The sequence below is a fragment of the Balaenoptera ricei genome, chromosome 11 (assembly GCF_028023285.1).
Source record: "Balaenoptera ricei isolate mBalRic1 chromosome 11, mBalRic1.hap2, whole genome shotgun sequence".
In the NCBI taxonomy this organism is placed as follows: Eukaryota; Metazoa; Chordata; class Mammalia; order Artiodactyla; family Balaenopteridae; genus Balaenoptera; species Balaenoptera ricei.
In genome coordinates this window covers 61,807,690-61,825,710 of record NC_082649.1, presented here as the reverse complement: position 1 = coordinate 61,825,710, position 18,021 = coordinate 61,807,690, and the positions used below count along the sequence as shown (strand labels likewise).

The 18,021-nt window shown below is 44.2% G+C and overlaps 1 protein-coding gene and 1 non-coding gene across 2 annotated transcripts in view; one reads left to right on the top strand and one right to left on the bottom strand.

The window, feature by feature from the left end:
* Positions 1-18,021, top strand: part of ZNF621 (zinc finger protein 621) — a 289,130-nt gene that overhangs the window by 58,968 nt on the left and 212,141 nt on the right. The gene's annotated exons all lie outside the window — the stretch shown is intronic.
* On the bottom strand, positions 13,510-13,582 carry TRNAQ-UUG (transfer RNA glutamine (anticodon UUG)). Its single transcript has one exon. It is a non-coding gene; the product is annotated as a tRNA-Gln (tRNA).

The window sequence follows — 18,021 nt, the reverse complement described above, 5'->3', positions numbered from 1 at the left end:
GTAAGGAGTTTTGCTTCTAGCTGGCTGGGTCCTTTGGTTCTGTCAAAGATGGGAATGTACTCTGGTTCTGCATGAACCGTGCGGTGGGGCAGAAAATGGAAGTAGTAGTGTTGACCTTAATAGAAGAAGGCTGAGCTCCCCAGGGGAAGGGGGAATCCTGCCAGCAGACCACATCTGGACCCAAACTTCAACTCTTCCCTGGGTCTCCAGCCTGTCGGTGCCCCCTGCAGATTCTGGACTTTCCAAGCTGCCACAATTGCATGAGCTAATTTCTTAAAGTAAAATCTCTCTCTCTCTCTGTACAAACACACACACACACACACACACACTCACACACACCACACAACCTGTTGGTTCTGTTTCTCTGCAGAACCCTGACTAATACAGAATGTTAGTGGGGAAAGGGCTTCAACCTGGGTTGTTGCTTGTTTCCTTCTAAGGTAACTTAAGAACAAATACACTTCACCATGGTGAGAATTCATTTCCTTCAGTTTTACATGAAAATATGACTAATCCCCACATAAACAAAATGCTGCCTTTATTTCTTGTCCATTATAACTCTATTCTTAGGATTCCATCCCTTCTCATTCTGAGTTGCACTATGGAGATTTCTGGAATTAACTGACTAAGAAGGGTCTTGGCTCCAGATAAGTGTCCTGTAACCCCTAGGTTTTTCTCCTGGTGGGTTGAATGGGGTGGTGAAAGGGTAGGACTAGGGTAAAAGAAGTCGCTTCACCCCGCCACAGACTTTTAGAGGGTCTTTGTAGTTATGCCCCCAAAAGATTTAGACCTTCCCTAAGCACTACTTATTTTCCGAAACTGTCCTGGTCTCTGAGGCAGGTTTGATTCAGGCCAAACCCAATAAGAGGGATGGTGGGGACATAAGAATATTTGGGGCCATTTCGTCTCATTGAAACTCCCAGAATTTACACTCATGTCTTTGAGTCTCAGAAGTGGGAGGCTCTGTGTGTCCTGGAAATTCTCAGTTTTGTGCAAATGGCACCACTGACACGCAGATCTGACTCAGATCCCTGAGAGCACATGAGAAAGATCTCAGTAGCCAGACTGGGAAAAGGAGAGGAAGCGCGAGGGCATGGCCGGCACCCTAGACTCTGTGTGTTCACAGCGGCTGAGGCTGGGATGCCCCTCTTCCTTTCATATTATTTTGCAAATATTGCAGGTGTGTTCGTGCTAAATATCCCTGGATTTGGCAGAAGCACCTGGGCATCACGGGGAGTTGGCAGCGGAGAAGCACTGAAGGTGCTTTGCAGTGGGGGCTGACTCCTCAAATGCTCCTAAATTCTGCATGCTGTGGACGTAACAAAACACGTCACAAACACATGCTCGGAAAATCCTCTTATGAATCCTTTTCCATCTGTGCCTCTGCGGAGAACACGGGCGCCATCTGAAAAGTAGATAATCACATGGTCTCCCAAACCCACAATGGGATGAATGAGGGACTGATGGGCTTGACCTCCCACCAAAGTTGGATCTCAACCCCTAATTCCAACATTAAAAGCCCACTAGTGCGGGAAAGGGTGGAGGGGTGAATGGAGGAAGGAGAGAGAAGGGAGAGAAAAGTGAGAAAGCCAGTCACCCAGTGGACCTGCAGCTCTTCTCTGGGGAAAGAAACTGATGTGAGGAAGGTGGGAATAATAGTCAGCCACCGTGGCATAGAGGTTTTTGAGCCAAATATACCTGGGTTCAAATCCAAGTCCTTGTGACCAGAGGCAAGTTATCCAAAGCCCTGAGCTTTAGCTTCCTTATGTGTACAAAGAGGGTAATAACACCTCAGAAAGTTGTTTGCAGGCTAAGATCATGAATGCGAAGAATATGGCACATAGTAGGTCTTCATGAACGCCAGTTGCAGCTTTTATTTTTATCACACACCTTATTGTGGCCCTGTGAGGAAGGCCTCTGAGCACCATCTCTACCTTCTGGGAGGGCCGTGGGGAAGCGAGACAGAAGAGAGAAGAGGTCCTGTGGCTGGTGAGTCAGTAGAGGGTGGGGCTGAGAGTTGAATTCTTGGCTCCTGGTCTAGGCTCAATCCAATTAAAAGGACTGATTCTTTTTTTTCTTCTTTTTTTAAAAATAAATTTATTTATTTATTTTTGGCTGCGTTGGGTCTTTGTTGCTGCGCACAGGCTTTCTCTAGTTGCGGCGAGCCGGGGCTATGCTTCGTTGAGGTGCGCGGGCTTCTCATTGCAGTGGCTTCTCTTGTTGCGGAGCCCGGGCTCTAGGTGCACAGGCTTCAGTAGTTGTGGTGCGTGGGCTCAGTAGTTGTGGCTCACGGGCTCTAGAGCACAGGCTCAGTAGTTGTGGCACACAGGCTTATTTGCTCCACAGTACGTGGGATGTTCCTGGACCAGGGCTCGAACCCCTGCATTGGCAGGCAGATTCTTAGCCACTGCGCCACCATCCAGGCCTGATTCTTTTCTTTGTTTTTTTTTTTTTTTAGGTTTTGAAAGTCCATCTGTCACTGTACTTTTTTTTTTTTTTAACATCTTTATTGGAGTATAATTGCTTTACAATGGTGTGTTAGTTTCTGCTGTATAACAAAGTGAATCAGCTATATGTATACATAGATCCCCATATCTCCTCCCTCTTGCGTCTCCCTCCCACCCTCCCTATCCCACCCCTCTAGGTGGTCACAAGGCACTGAGCTGATCTCCCTGTACTATTTTACAATTGGTAGTGTATATATGTCCATGCCACTCTCTCACTTCGTCCCAGCTTACCCTTCCCCCCTCCCTGTGTCCTCAAGTCCATTCTCTATGTCTGTGTCTTTATTCCTGTCCTGTCCCTAGGTTCTTCAGAACCCTTTTTTTTTAAGATTCCATATATATGTGTTAGCATACGGTATTTGTTTTTCTCTTTCTGACTTACTTCACTCTGTATGACAGACTCTAGGTCCATCCACCTCACTACAAATAACTCAATTTCGTTTCTTTTTATGGCTGAGTAATATTCCATTGTATATATGTGCTACATCTTCTTTATCCACTCATCTGTCGATGGACACTTAGGTTGTTTCCGTGTCCTGGCTGTTGTAAATAGAGCTGCAATGAACATTGTGGTACATGACTCTTTTTGAATTATGGTTTTCTCAGGGTATATCCAGGCCTGATTCTTGATAAGCCATTGCCTGAATGATTGGAGGAACCGGATCAGCCCTGGGGACAGGTGTGGGTTTTGTTCTCTGACCCTTGGCCACCTTGTCTGGGAGAGGCAGCTGAGCACAGGGAAGCCTGATTTATCTGACCTCTGCTTATCTAGGCTGTGGGTTTATCTGGACAGAGTCCTCAGCTGGCTGCCTGTGTTTCTCCCACACGCCCCTCAGGATAGGCACTGACTGACCCCTGAGATGCTGAGGCTCTGTTTAGAGCGACTTCTCTGGCCTCCTTAGAACACATTGCTCTTAGATTATTCAGGGGTGTGTGTGTGTGTGTGTGTGTGTGTGTGTGTGTGTGTGTGTCCTAATTCAGATTAATAGGAAGTCTGAAAGGTGAAAAAACTCCAAAAGGAAAATGAATCAAAGACAAATAATCACTTCACGAAGAGACCTCTCCCCCCACCACCCCACCCCGCCATGTCACCCTTCTTTTGATAAACGTGATGCTAACCCCAGCTGCTGCATCATGGTGAAATCTTGGCCTTTCCATACTATCCATGAAGGTTATATCAGGGTCATTTTCCCTCACAAGATGAAGTTATATGGAGGAACTGAGCTACCCAAAGTGAGGAAGCAGCATGGTGTACCGGCAAAGTCAGAGGATTTGGGTACAGTTGGCCTGAGTTTGTGTCCTGACCTGTGACTCTGGGTCTGTGTGACCTGGAGTAAATTACTTACCTGCTCTGAGCCTCATATGTGTAAATGATCTTGGTTTGCTTACTTTAAAAAAAAAAAAAAACCTTTTTATTTTTAAACAGCTTTATTGAGATATAATTTACATACCATAAAGTTCATCTATTTAAATAGTATATTTCAATGGTTTTAAGCATATTTAAGAGTTGTGCAACCATCTCATAATATAATTTTAGAACATTTTCACCATCCTCCAAAGAAAAGACTCATTAACAGTCACTCTCTATCCTTTTGACTCCACCCTCCCCCATCCCCTGGCTCTAGGCAACCACTGATCTATTTTCTATCTTTTTGTCTATTCTGGACATGTCATATAAATGGAATCATAGAATATGTGGTCTTTTTATTTAACATTATTTTATAGTGTTTTCAGGTTTCATCCATGTTGTAGCATGTATCAGTACTTTATTCCTTATTATTGCTGGGTAATATTCCATTGTATGGATATACCACATTTTATTTATTCATTCATGAGTCGGTAGATGTTTAGGTTGCTTTTACTTTTTTTTACTTTTTTTTGAATTGCAGTGTAGTTGATTTACAATATCGTGTTAGTTTCAGGTGTACAGCACAGTGATTCAGATATATATATATATGTATATATATACATGTTTTCAGATTCTTTTCCATTATAGGTTATTACAAGACACTGAATATACTTCTAAGTATTACTGGGCTATACAGTAATCCTTGTTGTTTATTTTTATACAGTAGTGTGTATCATTGGTTTGCTTACTTTTTGTATGTGCCTCACTTTTTTGTAATATTTGTGATCTGTTCGAAACTGGAATTGTGATAAGTTTAGAAGGTAAATAAGAACTGAACATCAAAATTTTAGGTGATTATTTATAATCATGCCTTGGATTATATCCACCTCTGGATCATGTCAGGGTGTCAGGAAAAAGGCCAAAAATTCCCTGAGGTTTTATTATATTGGGCAAGATTGAGAAGAACTGAAGATTTTGAATAAGGACAGATAAATGAATGTCCCTCATTTCTGATGTCAAGAATCAGAGAATTGAAGGAATAAAGATCCTTAAAAAACGAAAAATAGAGTTATCATGTAATCCAGCAATCCCACTCCTGGGCATATATCTGGAGAAAACTGTAATTCAAAAAGATACATGCACCCCTATGTTCATAGCAGCACTATTCACAATAGCCAAGACATAGAAGCAACCTAAATGTCCATTGACAGAGGAATAGATAAAGAAGATGTGGTGTATATAAACAATGGAATACTACTCAGCCATAAAAAAGAATGAAATAATGACATTTGCAGCAACATGGATGGACCTAGAGATTATCATACTAAGTGAAGTAAGTCAGAAGAAGAAAGACAAATACCAAATGATATCACTTATATGTGGAATCTAAAATATGACACAAATAAACTTACCTACAAAACAGAAACAGACTCACAGACACAGAGAACAGACTTGTGGTTGCCAAGGAGGAGGGGGAATGGGGGAAGGATGGATTGGGAGTTTGGGATTAGTAGATGCAAACTATTATATACAGAATGGATAAACAACAAGGTCCTACTGTATAGCACAGGGAACTATATTCAATATCTTATAATAAACCATAACAGAAAAGAATATGAAAAAGAATATATATATAACCGAATCACTTTGCTGTACACCAGAAACTAACACCACATTATAAAATCAACTATACTTCAATTAAAACAAAAAAAATCTCATGCCATGTGGAGCATGCAGCATGGCAATAGCTCATTCTCAACAATCTTGCAAATACTGATTCTACCCAAACCTGCTCAGAAAGAGCAATGGTGGAGCTCACTGATGACCAGGTGCCTCGGATCGCTCTGCTTAGAGCTAGAGTTTCATCCAACAAGGCCATTGTCCCTGCACCAGAGATGTCCCAGGCTGTGAAGAGCCTGCTGTTTGAAAGTCCTCCACTGGGTGGTAGGATCGTGGAGGGACTGGGGGAGGTTCACAGCATTCCCTGTTGGATGGTGTCTCCCTACAACCCACTTCTGCTTTAAGAGCCTGGGGGATGGGCTTTTACTGGGAATGGGAGGGTGCTGGACATGAACCCTGATGAACTTTGGTTGATGTACTGGATGGTCAGGACCATGGGAACTCTGAGGTTAGCAAATACCAGTGACCCTGAAAGAGTCCCAGTCTCCCCATAGAGCTCAGTTTATATGATGAAGCTAAACGCAGCCAAGGGAGAAAGCAGAGGTTCTTGAATTCCACGTGGCTTGTTAAAGCCTTCCTCAAAAACGCTTCATTGTACTGTTGTTGGTGCAGGGCTTCTGACCCCAGAGGAGGTGCCCTAGTGCTCCCACCTATAGCTCCTTAACCCAGGGGCCTTTTTGGAACATCCGTCAAAAGGAGCACAAAATAAGTATCATAGAAGTACTTTGTAAACAATGCCCTTTAGGAAACTTTAAGCCGTTGTAACAATTATTACCATTATGCTCTTCAATGGAGCGTTTTTTTCATCTCCAATGGAGTATTTAGAGAAACCTCCCCCGACAGTTGGATGCAAGTTCTTGTCTCTGTTCCAAGGAGAAAATTCTCCCAGGAATGTAGTTTATGGAATCTTTTCCTGATGATGCTGTTTTCCTCCAAGTGTTTATTGGTGAAGCTCTCCAGAGCAATATTATCCCCAAGACACCTTAATGTGGATAATATCCAACCTCTTATTCCCTTTAAAGAGGCAAACAATCTTGGTAGTTTGCTTGCTGGGAGGGTGTATGTGATACTTTATCATCTTTACTTAGCTCTGTGAGGAGTTCAGAAAAAGATGCGATTTCTGTTTCTGGCAAAATGGAAGATTAGAAATTCTAAAACCCTTCTATTATGAAACAACTGAAAATGCTAGATAAAAATGCTTAAGGAGCATAATTTTAAATGCGTGCACGACCTTGTAAGAAAATGAAGGAAGTCCTCAGAGACCGGGGATGGAGTGGGGGTGGGAAGAAGGGCAGGAATGTGAGTGAGAGCTGACATTGCTGGCCATCAGAGGCCCCTGCAGGCATAGATATGAGGCAGACAAGACATGAGGCCTGGGGAGAGTTAGAGAGAGTCTTCTCTCCACTCCATACGAAGCTATGATCCACAAAGCGCTACACATTTAGTAAAAAAGTAAACCAGGAGAAACCCTCCTTGCCAAGGAAAAATGCAAGGAAACACACCTGTCTCAGCGTGGTCTTGATTCTGAGGAAGAGGGGAAAATTATCTTCCGTGAATCTGTGGACCTGGGCTGGCCCTTGTGTGGGGTTGGTGCCTGAGTGCCAGTATTTGCAAGATTTGAAATAAACAAGCTGACAATTTTAATTTAACATGGGCCTAGGATGGTCAAGCCCCCCAGTACTTTAAAGAAGCAAGTGGAGATCCTCTCTAGACTCAAAGAATTCCCCCGATAGAATTCCAATGATTATGGGCTCACACACACTCACGGATTAGAAAACTTACAAAGAAACAAGGCAGCTTGAGAAAGTCAGTAGAAACAACTGTACAGGAAAAACTTCTGTTTCTCTGTACTATTAGTGCTGTCAGTACTTCACTTCTGGTCATCAAATGTGAGTTTTTCCCTTATACTTAGCAATTCTCTGACACCAACTGGCTGTCCTACAATTCAACTCAATTCTAACCTTATCTACGTGGAGATAGCATCAGATCCCACACGTGAATGGCTCAGTCCCATAAGACTGGCCCCACTTCAGATGCCAATCACAAGTCCAGGCTGTCACCTGTGCTTCTGACAGACTGACTGTAAATTGGAGGGTCCCACAACCCCCTCCTAGGTTTCAATAATTTGTTAGAGTGGCTCACAGAACTCAGGAAAACAGTTTACTTACTAGATCACTGGTTTATTATCAAAGGACACAACTCAGCAACAGGTAGATGAAAGGGATGTATAGGGCCAGGTATGTGGAAAAGGCCGTGGAACTTCTATGCCCTCTCCAGGTGTGCCACCCTCCCAGCACCTCTACATGTTCACCAACCCAGAAGCTCTCCTACTCCTTTGGTGAGGGTTTTCTATTGAGGCTTCATTACATAGGCATGATTGATTAAATCATGGCCATTGGCGATTCAACTCCTCTTCCCTCCCTGGAGGTTGGAGGTAAGGAGGGGAGGGGAGGGGGTATATCTGAAAGGGTCAACCTTTTGGTCACGTGGTTGGTTCCTCTAGCAACCAGTCCCTTCCTCAGGGCTTTCTAAAAGTCATTTCATTAACATAAACTCAGGTGTGGTTGAAAGGGGCTTGATAAGGAACAACAAAAGACACCTATAAGCTAGTTCTTATCACTGAGGAAATTCCAAGGGTTTTAGGAACTCTGTGCCAGGAAGGGATAAAGGCCAAATATATTTCTTATAAATCACAATATCATAACAACATACTTTAGAAAAAGATGCAGTAAAGCCTCAGAGATCAGAATTATCAGATATGGAATATAAAATAAATATTCCCACTGTTTCTAAAGAAATAAAAGAAGGAATTGAAAACATAACAAAAAGGAAGAGAGTGAAAGAATTGAAAAAGAAACAACTTGTACTTCTGGAAATGAAAAGCATAACAATGGAAATTAAAAACCAGTGGAAATTAATAATGAAAATTTGAAACCCAATGGAAGTGTTCAGTAGCTGATTCAGTACAGTGGAGGCAAGAACTAGTAAACTAGAAAAAAACAGGAAGACATCACAGAGACTGTGGTACGAGGAGAAGATGTACAGAGTGTAAAGTTATGCATATTCTAGTTTGGGTTCTAATTTGATTGGGAGAATGGGGAGGGGCAATGGTCAAAGAAATAACTGATGAAAACTTTCCAGGATAGATGAAAGACACCTATTTTCAGATTCAGGAATCCCCTCAAATTCCTTCCCTGTAAATGGGGTCGTGACTCTTTACCTTGCTGAATTATGGGTGTTAAATAAGATGAGAGATATGAGAATAGTGATTATACCATCATCAGACTATAAATATTTCAGCTCAATTCTGTTCATAGAACAATTATTGGACACATACAGTTGTAGCTACCACATATAACACTTGCTAAGTGAAGTGGCCTTGTAAGCTCGAAGTGTGGTCTTTGGACAAGCACTAGTGGCATAATCCAGGAGTTTGTAGGAGAGGCAGTATCTCAGGCCCCACTCCAGACCTGATGAATCTGAATCTGCATTTTAAGGAGATACCACCAGATAATTCGTATGCACATTACCACGAGAGGAACACTGATCTAAGCACATGAATTAATTTATTTAACCCTTGAAACAACTCTTTGATTCAAATCCTGACTCCAGAGCCATCACCCAGTCTTGGAGCCCTAATACCCATTACAAGGGCTGGCCTGAGGTGTTGGCCCCGAATAAATACACATTTGGCTCCTTTTCCCATCTGGAAGTGGGGAGAGGCCCACCGAGGGCAATATCATATCTAGGGAGGGTCCACAGGGTTTAAGGGATGTTGAACCCCAGAGTCCTGGGGCTTTCTCAAATTCAAATGAACAGTGGAACGGAGCAACAGTCTGGAGTTCCTTACCCCAAAGCCCTGCAGCCACTTCTCATCTTGGTCCATTTACTCAATTCTTACAGGGGAAGAATTAAAAAAATCACGAAGGCTTGGTGACCCAGTCTTTCCTTTTGATGAGCAGGTGTGTTTATGTTTGTAAAAGTAGTCACGGGAACCCTGGATGGGGTACAGCCCAGAGAGCCCACAGCCTGGGAAAAGCTGATGTCATTTGTAAATTGCAGGATGGATTGCTCTGCCTGTGTTTCAGAAAGCTCTTGCTCCACTTCTGGGTGCCTCAGCATTCGCCCAGAGGGAATCATTAATCAGCCAGATCACCTTAATTAAAGCTCTCCAATATTTCATTGGAGATTAATATCTATTTGCAAAGAGCTGAATTTTCAACCGTTAGGTACGATGACTGTTAGGTGCAATGAGCTCAAACTCTGAGTCACAGACACTCTAAATTCCATCAGCACCTCTAGGGCAGAGCCATGCATGGGACGACTTTGAAGGTCTTATGGGGCACTTTATGTACATGGAATAATTGTTCCTACTCTCCACCATCACGACCACTAACATTCTACTACTATTACCAAACGATAGCAACTATTGTTACTACGCACCAGACACTGTGCAAAGTTCTTTTTGTGCATTATCTCATTTAATCTTCACAACCATCCAATGAGGTAAGACTTATTATCCCTATTTTGCAGATGAAACCGTTGAAAAAGGTTAAGCAACGTGCCCAGCAGCAGAGCTGGTGAATATCATAGCTAGGATTTGAATACAGTTTGAGCCCATGTCTTTAACCAAAATGCCAAGGTTTCATCATGTTTTTCTCATGTTTGGGACCCCATGACATTCCCATAAGGGTCTTTCCCAATCCTTGAATTGGTAAAGGGATTGTATCTGTTAGAATGCTTTCTGCAGCAAATACCTTAGTCCATGTCTCTATCTGGCTTAAGCCGTCAGGAAATATGACACCTCACACTCTTGGACAACAGTCCAGAGGAGGTGGGTATTAGAGAGGAAGGTAGGTGTCATCATGGTGGCTCTGGCACTGTGTCTCTGAAATAACTCTGGCTAGATCTTCCTCTGTGTGGGCTTCATCCTCAGATGGGCTTCCCTCATGGTGCTAGTGTGGTTGCAGCTGCTCCAGGCTTTGCTTCTGTACTCCAGAGGAGGAGAAGGGACTGGCTCCTCTTTAGACTGAGGAAGACTGTGATGTGTCCAGTCTCTTGTGTCCTCTCACCTCCTCTTTATGGGCTCAGCTGACCTTGAAGATGATAGGATCTGTCATGACCGTCCTGTCTCCAAACTGGGCCTGTCCCTTCACCCCAGCAGCACTGCCGTGGCTCACTACCCCCATCCTGTGTCCTAGTCTCTTGGGGCCTACCAGGCTACCAACCAGAGCTAACTAAGAATTGATAGCTGCCCTGGTACGTGCTATGATACTGTGGGGGAAATGGATCTGTGAGCTGCTATTCTGTCTTAACGTGGAAATTCTATGGTTTTAACTTGAAATGGAACCATGGGTGGATACTTGACACTGTGGCAGTGGGTGAATTATATTCAGAAGAAGATCCTTATGATGTTCCTCATTCCAAAACTGTTTCTGGATGGCTGAAACAAACTCAGTAGTCTTGTAGTAAGAACATTGGACTAGGAATCAAGTTAGCTGCTTTGTGGAAAACGGATTGAAGAGGGAGAGGCTGGAGCTCCGAGACCAGGCAGGAAGCTGTGCAGTAATTCAAGAAGCATTGAAGAGGAAGGGGAAGAGAAATGGACATATTTGGGTTTGATTTAGGAAATCAAATCAACAGGGCTTGGTGACCAACTGGATAGAGGGGTGACAGAGAGGGACCTGAGCGGGTCACCAGGTCTCTGGTTTGGGTGAGTGGCTGGAGCCAGAGAGACAGGGAAGGCAGGAGGAAGAACCAACTAAAGGATGCTGACCACGTAACAGGGGTCTAATAGATCCAGATGCCACTCAGGAAAACCTCCCAAGGATGGCTTTCATGAAAATCTGGATGTGAGGCTGGAGTGTCACTGTGTCTCAGCATCTCTGTGCTCCTCTCTGTGTCCTTGGTGAAGATGGCTTGGCAAACAGGACAAAGCAGAGGCTCACACGTGTGCCAAGTGGACGAATCCACAGATGCTGATAATTGGTATTCTGTCAACCAAGACAGGCAGCAGGAGGGCTTTTGTCTGTGTTTTGTGGCATTTGCTTGGGGTGACTCAGAGCGATTTGAATGTCTCCGCTGCTTGCCGATGTGGCTGCATGGTAATGCATTCCTTTGTCTCGTCCAAATATTAATAAAAAATATTTTGCGAAGAGCTGTGGGAGCCTTTCTGGAAGGTCTAAGGGCTTTGAGCAGGCTCTTGCTGAGGAAGAATTGACCTCTGTAGGGGAGGGAGCTGTATCTCTGTGCTGCACACCAAGTCCCTCAGCTGAGGATTTCAGAGCTGCTGACTGTGAAGGGAGAGGCCTCTCGCGGCTTTTGCAGAGTCGAGAGCATCTTCTGAGATGCTTAGCTGCTGTACCGCGACTGGGAGCCAGCACCTCTGATTCCCACCCGAGCTGAGCCTGGAAAGATCAAATTACTGATACAGCCAGCTGAGGTGGAGCCGGGCTTAATCACAGGGAGCTTGGTTTCCTCCCATCTTCCAGGCCACTCACTACTTCTGACTTTGGACAAAGAGGTCCTGGGTGGAGAAGCAGAAAGCAGTGAAGAGTGTGTGGTGGTACAGGTGCCAGGCTAGGTGTGAGCTTTTGCTCATCTTTAATGTTCAAAATAGCCCCGTGAGGGAGACATTCTCATTCCACTTAGAAACGAGGATCTGGAAACCAAGAGATGCTAAGACCTTGCCTAAGACCAGGCAGTGAGTCCAGAGTTGTGATCTCCCCGCTGTCTGACTTTAAAGCCTATGCTCCTTTCTCAATCAGATGCAAAGAAGAGAGGACAGAAGATCCACAGGGAACTAGGGTGGCACTGAGGATTCCTTGTGTAAAATGGATACAGCGCCTCGAAGTTCCACCCAATCCCCAGGGAATAAGCAAGATTCAAACTGCTGAACTAATGGAAACCATGAAAACTAATGACAGAGTCGGTCCAAAATAGTCTCAAAGGACTAACAAAAGGCCAAATCTAACAAGATAATACAGCACAAGTGTTATATATTAGATTCTTGAAAGTACTGTGGACTAGAGCTGCCCATGCATTGTATAGGTGCTTTGCACATATAATCTCATTTAATGAGCACTGCTACCCAATGAAGTAGGAACTGTTATCCCATTTTACAGACAAGAAAACAGGTGTAGAGAGGTTAAGTAATTGGTTAAAGTCACCCTGCTAAGTAAACGGTGGATCCCATGTGACCCAGGACCCAGGTAGTCTGATCTGAAAGCCCATCCCCTTGACCACCACAAATTGTTACCTTCCGATAGCAGCCAGCTCAAAACCTCCTTGGGTGGAACATTAGATGGGCTCCCATTACCATCAGGGAGGAAACAAGGATGCTCACCATTGCTGCTGTTACTTAACAACTTACAAAATACAGTAAATAGAGCAAAGGAATAAGCAGAAGTAAGGCTGAGCTAATCATTACTCACGGATGATATTATTATCACCTATTTAAAAAAAACCCCAAGAGATTAGACTAAAAAAATCATTTACAGTAATATAAGATTACAGTATGAGGGTCATATTTAAAAATAGCATAATCAATTATTTTTCTATGTCAGCAATAATCACTTATAGATTTTACTTTAAAAATCCCATTCAAAATAGGAATACAAATATAAAGATCTTAGGGATAAACTCAACATGAAATACACAGAAAAAATATAGAAACAGACAACAAAAATTTTACTCAGAGACGTAAAGGAAAACATGAATAATTTAAGAGACGTACCTACTCAAGAGTGGAAAGACCCAGTCATATGGGTGTCAGTAATTCCCATATTAATTGCTGAGTTGCAATTCTGTTAACTCTATGTATGTTTTTAAAAAATCGACATAATACTTATCCATGGGATGACAATAATTCCCAAATTAATGGTGTTGTACATTTCTTTTAACTGTATATTATATATATAACTGTATATATATATATATAAAATTTTTGGCTGTGCCGTGTACCTTTTGGGATCTTAGTTCCCTGACCAGGGATTGAACCCAGGCCCATGGCAGTCAAAGTACCAAGTCTTAACCACTGGGCCACCAGGGAATTCCTTATATTTTTAATATAGGTCTTTTAAGAGGCGTACTACATGTTCTTGGTTAAAAACTCAAATTGTACAAAAAGGTTTATAAAGGTGTATAAACTGTTTCTTCCTTCACCTTTCCCCACCTGAGCCCCACTCTTCAGAGATGGCCCTTATCAACACGTTTAGCTATTTCTTCTGAAAATTACCTCCATATTTTAAAGTAGAGACTGATCAATTTTGGACATTCATTGTTGACCTCCTGCTATGACAGATGGGGACTTAGTTCCCTTCCACTATGTCTCCATCTCTCTCCAATGGCCCAATATGTTAGTATCATTCTTTACAGTTTCTGTGGGTTAAATTTGTCACTTTTGGAGATTTGCTTACACTCTTTTTTTTTTTTTTGGCAGTGCTGCACAGCCTGTGGGATCTCAGTTCCCCGACCAGGGATTGAACCCGGGCCCTCGGCAGTGAAAGCACTAAATCCTAATCACTAGGCCACCAGGGAACTCCCAAAACTCTGTTTCTTGTAAGGTCAATAATAGTGTCTTCTGCCTCCTCATTTGGTAAGATGAAGGTGTTAACATCCCTACAGATCTCCTACCCCTTTCCACTCCAGTCTCTGTACTTAAATGTCTACACTGTCAAGGCAGAGGATGTTCATATGTTGTATCCTTTTGTCCTGAGTCTTCTTGCTTGACTCTAGGTAAATTTCTAAAGTGGAAAATCATTCAACAGTGACAGCATTGTTGTGACTATGTAAACACTGTTCCTTGCAGAGCCAGCTAGCGTGCTGTGATCACGGCACCTTCCTTGAACAGGCTGGTTTTTATTGTTCCTGGAGTGAAAAAAGATCTTTCCATTTGTTTTTAAATTATTTGCCTCAGTCCGAATTCTGGACAGTATAAGATCTCTCAAATCTCGCCCCCAGACTCCAGCCTTCCGGCCTCTGTTCCTGTTTGAGCTGATTGCCCGTCTCTCCGACTTCTTCTCACCGTTTCTGCTGACTCCACTGTTTCATGGGGGCCATGTCTGCTCCCTTATTTGGTGGGGGTGGGGCTCACATCTTGGTGAATCCCTGAGAAAGAACAGATGGGAAGTAGATTTTCTCACTTCCACATAACTAAAAATGACTTGATTCTACTCTAATTCCTAATGGCTTTAACTCTCATTGATAATCATTGTCTGAATCACTTCATTCAGGGCTGCAAACTGGGAGATTTTTAAATGTGTTCACTCCTTCTACATCTTTTAGCTGGCGTTCTTCTGTGCAAAGAAGATTTAAAAAAAAAATCATCAACTACGTGTAAACTGCTACTCCTAAAAAGCAGAGGATTGCTTAATTCTTCTAACAATTTTCAGTGTAAGGAGTTGGTGAAAGCATCACAGGTCAGGTTTTTTGTTGTTGTTGTTTTGTTTTGTTTTTGTCTTTAAATGTCAGTTGAATGTATCTGTGAAACAGAAAGCAAAGAACACCTGGCTACCCTTCCACGGGGTTGATGCATAAGCAATCCACTGTGATTTCCAGATTTCTTCTTGTGTGAGAATCAGGACAGGGAGAATCCTGCACCAATGGATTCAAATCCCAAGCCTTTGCTTCAGGACAGGTAGGGAAAGAGGACAGATCTCAACTCCTGGAAAAGCTTCCTGGCCTCTCCTGTGGCATCACACAAAGAATACCTTCGGCACCAGCCTGACCCACCGTCATTCTGGCATTTGAAAATTTCACGCTCCAGGTGTTTTTAGAATAATTGCTGTGCCCAGCGAAGCTGTGTCCGTCTTAGCAAAGGTGGCCTCCTCCCGGAACTCCACCCCTGCCCCAAGCCCTGTCCTCACACGGGGGCTTGAGTTAAAGGAAAAAAGATCTCTAATGACTCTCCAGTCCTATATGGTTAATCTGCTGTGTTGCAGTGAATACCCCTGGGTTTGGAGTTCATTGGAGCTTTGCAGTAAAAGGAGAAAAGGAGGACATTTAAAATGTTTTCTAATCCTCCTGTCTCTTCAAGCAAAGATTGTAATTTCTGGTTCAAAGGAACTCTAGCATAGACAATCTGCCTTATTTTGTTTGTCCCAGGGGAAAAAATACAACTAACACCCGAAGTGGCCTCCTTTCCTGGTGTGTGTGCGTATATGTATACATTCACCTACCTCTCCTTGGCTGTAGATTTAACTACTTTCTCCACACAGATGTGGGCCCTCTGCTGCTGTTCTGGACCCTGGGCTGGACCCGAGAGCTGTGGAGACCGGACAAAGATAGCACGGCCACAACCCGGGGTGGACAGTTATTTCCACACTCTCCCCCGAGAGAGTTTCTGTAGGGAAAGCAAAATTGCTCACAAAGGGTCTCCTTATCAGGAAAACGACAGGGTGCAACTTGACAGAAGTCCTGTGTTGCAGTGTCCCGCACAGCGTGGGCACCAAATAGGCAGTCAGTAGACATTGCCTCCCCACTCAGCCTGCCCCCCACAATGGCAACCCGAAAATCTCTACATCTGCAGTTCTGTGCCTCCATATGTAAAATGGTGGGGATCAAGTGGAATGCTTCCTGGGGAAGCAGATGGCAACGCTCTGGACCCACAGGCAGGGATTTCAGCAGTGCTGCTCATAAATGGGAAGAACTTTGGGGAAGACTCTTCACCCAGAAGCCTATCTTGGGGAATTAGGCCACCAGAAAGGCCGAGCTTATTACTCCCATGGTTCCCATTGGCTTTGTCATTTTTTCCTTTCAAAATGAAACTATATTTATGCACTTTTTCCTAATACTTGCATAGTATAAAAAAATTCAAGCACTACAGAGATAGTCCAAGTCTTCCTATCCCATGGAGGGAACTATTGTTAATAGCTGGATATACAGTTGTTCAGACCTAAAAAATCAATATTATAGAAATGTGAATAACTTAAATTTTATTACATAGATGTAATCTCTGATTCTATTCTCTCTTGAAACATATGTATTTATGTTCTCCCCCATGTCTATGTAACCCTGTATCACCAACATCTTGTATCACCAGCACCTGTATCTTCCCAGGTCTGGCTATATTTACACGGAATTCTATTGTCTGGAATTCTGGACCCCCTTCTTCCTCCTGGCTGGTCTACAGACCTGACATCACACACCTGTGGACTCCTTGGGGTATTCTTGCTGACTTCTCATCCTAACATGTTCCCAGGAAGGAGGGTTGGGGATGACTCAGTGTTTTAGCATGTTTTCCTCTCCATGAGTACCAACCACGGTGATACTCTGAGAGAGAGTGTACCCCAAAGCAAGAGGGTCCCAACAGCACCATGACCCTGACTTTCGGGCCCCCCACTATTCATGAAATATTTCCTCTGCTGTTCTCTCCCAGAGAAGGTAAGTCTGCAAAGCTTTAAACCAGATCTCTGCTCTTCTGCTCTGGCCTCATTTTTTTTTTTTCTTCCTCGTTTCACTTTTGATTGGAGTATAACTGAGATACAGGAAAGTGCACACATCTGATATTTACAATATCAAATGATATTGGACCCATCCGCATATCCACCGCCCAGGTCGAGGTGCTGGACGTGGCAGCGTCCCGGTGCTTTCTCCTCGTGGCCTCCTTTTCCACTGCCCGCGTCTTAGACGCTCTTCTGGCTGCCTGTGGAGCCAACAGTACCAGGACGCGCAAAACTGGGCCACTGCATTTCCTACCCCAGAGGTCACTTCCTCACCATCCCCTCCCCCCAAGACCTTTTCCAAAGAAGTCACCACTCTGGAAGAACCAACCAGTTTCTGGGTTCTTCCCATCTCCTTTTTCCTGCATCCCCACTCCGGCCTGGACCCAGATCCAGACCAGACCTCCCAGCAGCAACCCCCTGCAGCTCCAACACAGTTCAGAAAGGGTTAAACGCAGGCGAGCAGCAGCTTCACGCAGTTAATCCGGGATTCTCGGCACCGATCTCCGTGCCTGTCATTTGCATTTCTCTCCTTTGTGCCAGCTTTTCTTCCTCCCCGTCCGTGGCCCGGGCGCCCGCATTTGCATACGGAGCCCGGCGCGGGCTGCAGGGATCCCGCTGCGCGCCAGCCTGCGCCATCTGCAGGCGCCATCAATTTTTCAGCACTTTTCTCATTTCTCATCACAGTCAGGCTCATGCGGCTCTCCACTCAACACTCTCCTCGGCCGTCCTGACGGCGAGCTGGCGAGACAGGGGCTGTCACATCCCTCCCCGACCCTTCCTTGCACGCCCTCTCTTGTTGAGGCTCTCACCGTAATTAATCACAGTATTAATCCTGGCCAAGCCTGTCTTCCTGAATAATTATGTCAACGCGCTTGGGTGCCTGAGCCCAAAAGAAATCTGACCAACTTCGAGCACTGGTCGGTACCCCTGCAACCAAGACTGCCACGACTCCCTGGGCTCCGTACTTACCCCGACGGCACAGACGTGCACGCACAGACGTGCACGCACGTCGGCGTGCACTCACGTCGGCGTGCACGCACGTCGG